Source organism: Lipotes vexillifer, unplaced genomic scaffold, assembly GCF_000442215.2.
Source record: "Lipotes vexillifer unplaced genomic scaffold, Lipotes_vexillifer_v1.1 scaffold920, whole genome shotgun sequence".
Taxonomy (NCBI): Eukaryota; Metazoa; Chordata; class Mammalia; order Artiodactyla; family Lipotidae; genus Lipotes; species Lipotes vexillifer.
This window is the reverse complement of record NW_006783413.1, coordinates 2,515,864-2,520,622: the sequence shown is the minus strand read 5'-3', so window position 1 is coordinate 2,520,622 and position 4,759 is coordinate 2,515,864. Positions and strand designations below refer to the sequence as shown.

The following is a 4,759-nucleotide window of genomic DNA, read 5'->3' as shown; positions in this document are numbered from 1 at the left end:
TTTGCAGTACACGGGCCTCTCACTGTTGTGGCCTTTCCCGTTGCGTAGCACAGGCTCTGGACGCACAGGCTCAGTGGCCATGGCTCACGGGCCCAGCCGCTCTGTGGCATGTGGGATCTTCCTGGACCGGGGCATGAACCCATGTCCCGTGCATCAGCAGGAGGACTCTCAACCACTGTGCCACCAGGGAAGCCCTATATTTTTAATAAATGTACCAACTAAGAAAAATAGGGCTTTTATTTTTCTTAACCCACTTTTTGCTGCAAATCAGCAGTCACTGGTGAGACTACTGTAATGTTGTGACTATTACAAACTGCATTAAATTGAGTTCCTCTTGTTTTGGACTGGAGAATTTGCTAATCCTGATAAAACAACATGGTTTTATTCTTAAGCAATCTTTATGAAAGGCAACATTACTGCTTGATGCTGAGAATATGTAATCCCACCAAAGGGGGAAAACGCTATATTTTTAAGTCAGGTAGTTCTCCAAGTTTGTTGGGAGAAGGGGAAAGTCCTTAACCTTCTTCCCAGGTACAACTACATTCACTTCTTTTTAGCTAATTATATTGAGTTTACCTTCTTGTCCCTAAATAACACGATTATGTTGTTACCTTATGATTTTTCTGTTTTAGACATTGCCTACTGACTTCTCCATGCATGTAAGGATTTGTGTCTCTTCACTCTCCTTTCCTCCATCTCTCATGCATGTCATTTCTACTTCCTTCCAGTGTACTTATTAGTGTTGATTTTGATTAGATTGATTTCCTTAGGACTCCAAATGCTGTTTGTTGTTTTCTTTTCCTGTACATCTTTTTGATTTTCCTAGGCTTAGTTTTCTGTGAACTTATCACACTAAATCTTTTTGCCATTTATCTAAGTCGCTGATAGTCTTCTATGCCTGATGCGTGGCTGTATTCTCGGGTCTCCCTTCTGCAGCATCCTGGGAATTCCTTTTCCCTCTTCTCCTGTATTGGGTCTCTTGTTTTCCATATCTCGTGTCCAGTATGTGTCTGTTCACTGAGTCTCTATATTGAGTACAGTACCCATACCCATAACTGCCTGGTATCTCAGAATCCAGAGAACTGTTTTACCCTTTTCAGAAAAGAAAATTCTAATCTGGGGAGGGAGTTGGGGAAGAGAGGCTACGTAACTGTAGAGTTGCAGAGAGCATCCAACTACCTTCAACCAATTTTTTGTTTTTTAGTGTGTATGCCTTCGTGCCCTACTTCCAAAGGTACATGAAACCACCAGTTCCTGAACCTTTTAGGAATTCTGTGGTGTAAATTGGGTGTTGTTTGTTTTGATTTTCCTATTGCTGACTCAGAATTCGGTTTTCTACCAGGTTATTTACTACTTGTCCACCTGCTTTCCAGCTTCTTACTTTGTTGCTATTGTCTCCTCTCCTCCTTTTCCATCCTTTCAGGTTTAAACCTAAACAGTCTTTAAACAAACATCTTAAAAATCTTTGTTGTTTAATGGAATTTCCAGAGGGAGTGGAAGTAGTAGCAGGTGCTCAATCCACCATCTTTGCCCAGACAGCATGTATTTTAACCCTGTGATGCTGTGTTTCATGTTGGTAATTTATATCCGTCCCTGACTTAAAGGGGTGCAGTATGTAGTACTGTGATCATAAACACCTTATTTTGAGTCCTGGCTGCAACGCTTATGAGATGGATGACTTGTAGCAACTGAATGTCTGTATCTCATTTTCTTCATCTGTAAAATTAGCATAATAGAAACATTTATCTACTTCAGTGTGTTGTAAGGATGAAATGAGAAAATGCAAGTAGAGCACAGTGCTGACGTTTGGTAAACACTAGTTGTTATTAATGGTTCGTCTTTGGTATAAGGTGTTTATAAGTGATTTGCGCTGGCATTCACTCCACTAATAGATTTCATTCATATTTACAGATGCTATGAGATAGCATGCTTATCCTCTAATTATATACAAACTTCAAAATTACTGAACACTTAAAATTCATTACCTAAAAACAGCCTTAATCCATCAGTGTTAATGCCATTTTACAGATGGGGAGTTTGAGACTGGAAGTTTCAGTAGCTAATACATAGCAGCTGGCCAAAGTTTAGGGCCTTTTAATGTTTATTTATTTATTTTGTACCCTGTCCTTTAGTGTTTTTCTTTGTGGGGGGTGGTGATTGTTACCCTGGTTCCAGCACATGTTCAAGTTACAATAAGAGAAAATGTGATGGTGCAGTTTTTTACAGCTGACTTTTAAAAATTCAGGCCATAAACTCCACCAGGGGTGTCTAATACTTGTAATTAACAGTTCTGAAATAGTAATTAGAAAACAGAAGTAGGAATTTTGCTCCTAAATTAGGCTAGTGTTCTTCTGCTACCAGTGAATTTCATTTTCAGACTGCTTTATCATTGCTCTTTGTAGTTCTTCTGTGAAGTGAGTTAGCATTTCAATTACAGTGTGTTCAATAGTTTGTAGGTGGGTAAACTTGGGCCTAGATTTGGAATGAAGAACAAGTGAGGAATCAAATTCTCTTTCTCTTCCCCCTACTTTGCTTGGGCTGAGTGTCTCTCTTTACCTGTAAGATCTAAGGACCAGAGAGTGTTGTAGATAGTATCAAAAGGAAATCAGCCAGACATTTTACTCTGTTTTGCTATGACTTGATCACTGGATAAATTCTGCTTGTAGCTTAGGTCATCAAAGAAGCCACTAAAGCAGGAATTGGCGAGCTTTCTGTTCACAGTCAGATGGTAAATACTTTAGGCTTTGTGGGCTCTGTGGTCCCTGTCAACTCTTCAGCTGCAGTGTGAAAACAGCCTTAGACAATATGTAAGCCAATGAGCATGGCTGTGTTCAAATAAAACTATGCAGAATTGTGGCAGGCTGGATTTGGCTTATAGGACACCTGCTCTGAAGTGAAGGGCAGAATTTGGCAAAGTGTGTAATGGCCTCCAACATTACAGAACTTTTATTATTTTAAAGGTGAGACTTTTGTTCTGTTGCAAATTATATAGGGAAAATGATTTCACATAGGGTCTGGCTTTTTAAAGTCCCAGAGATTAATAATTCATTGATTGGTTACTGAGTTTCTATTATATGCCATGCTCTTGTGCCAGAAGCTGGGAATGGACAGTCATGGGACAGCCGTTTTGGTCTATAATTCATCGTAGGATTCCATACAAGTGGACGTCTGGAGGACCTCACCTTGCTGGAGGTTTAGACTTGAAGGATTAACTGTGGTTGTCTACGGGAAAAGGTTAGAGAAGGGAGCGCCAGGCAGGAATCATATTAAGGTGTTCAAATCATATTGATCAAGGGGAGTTCAAAATTGCTTACTTAAACCTAGATGCAATGTAGGGACTAGGTTTGAAGGGGAGATCAAGGAGGATGAATGAACAGACCAGTATTGATTCAGATAAATGTAGTGTAGGGGAAAGAAGGAATTCAGGGAAGGCTCTGGAGGTGTAGAGATTATTTCTGGATGGACCCAGTGTAATCACAAGGGTCTTATGAGAGGGAGAAAGAAGGTGCAGAGTCAGAGAAGATAGTACAACAGAAGCAGAGGTGGGAATGATGTGGCCACAAGCCAAGGAATGTGGGCAGCCTCTGTGTTCCAGAAGCTGGGAAGGGTGAGGCACAGATTCTCCCCTAGAGCCTCTGGAAGGACCACAGGTCTGCTGACACCTTAACTTTAACCCCTTAAGACCTGTTTCAAACTTCTGACCTCCACAACTGTAAGATAATTTGTGTTGTTTTAAGCCACTAAGTTTGAATAGTTTATTAGAGCAGCAATAGCAAACCAGTACATTTATAGCACTCCTTCCTCCATCTCCTGTTATCATGGCCTCATCCTCTTCATATCTAGGGTAAATCCCTTACCTGTTCTACCATCTTTTGCAAACTTTATTATTCACTGACTATGTGATCATTCTTGAAATACTTTCTGGTCCTGGATTATCTTCTCTTTATAAACTTCCAGCCCATTAAAGACCATGGCTTTAATTACCATCTATTTAGAAGAAACTCCCAATGTTTATTTCCAGTTGAAATGTTGGCCATGTTTGGATATCCATATGCTCACTCAGCATCTCCATCTCACCGATATTTTCAGCTTAGCAGATCCAAAACTGAACACATTATTTTTCACTTGAAACTTGTTGCCTAATTCAGTAAATGGTACCATCAACACAGCTGCTTAAACCAGAAATCAGGGAGTCTTCCTTGAATCCTTAATTACATCTCCGAAGTCCCTCTTGCCATCTCAGTTATGTATTAAGAGGTTTGGAGATTAGGACACAGACATTTTGGGTGGGGGCATTCTGCCTACCACGTGTAATAAAGGGTTAGATGTGGTGGGGAAAAGGTGAAAGAATTTCCTTCTGCCCAGATCTGCTTTCTCTGGAAAGACATTTGCTGACCTCAGTCCTCCTTAGTCTTAGTCACTCAATCCCACAGCCATAGCCTAGATTTAATTTCCTTCCTCCAATACAAATAACTTAGCCCCACCAGACTCTATCATGGATCTATTCACCCTTCCGCCTAGTTTCTGTGCTTCGTTGCCCTCATGCCTCAACTTATACTCCATTAGCCATCATTGTAATCATTCTTGCATACGCCTTCAACTCTCTTCCCTCCCTCTAGCTTCATTGTACTTTTCTGGCAAAACCCCACCTTGGTTAAATCCAGCTCTCTGCAGCAGAAAGTGTTTGGAAAGAAACATCCTGACAGGTTCTACCTGGAAAATAATGACTGCTGAACATCAGTTGGGTCCTGCAGGACCA

At 40.7% G+C, this 4,759-nt stretch overlaps 1 protein-coding gene across 1 annotated transcript in view; it reads left to right on the top strand.

The window, feature by feature from the left end:
- Nucleotides 1–4,759, top strand: part of FBXO10 (F-box protein 10) — an 80,715-nt gene that overhangs the window by 447 nt on the left and 75,509 nt on the right. The window lies entirely within an intron of this gene.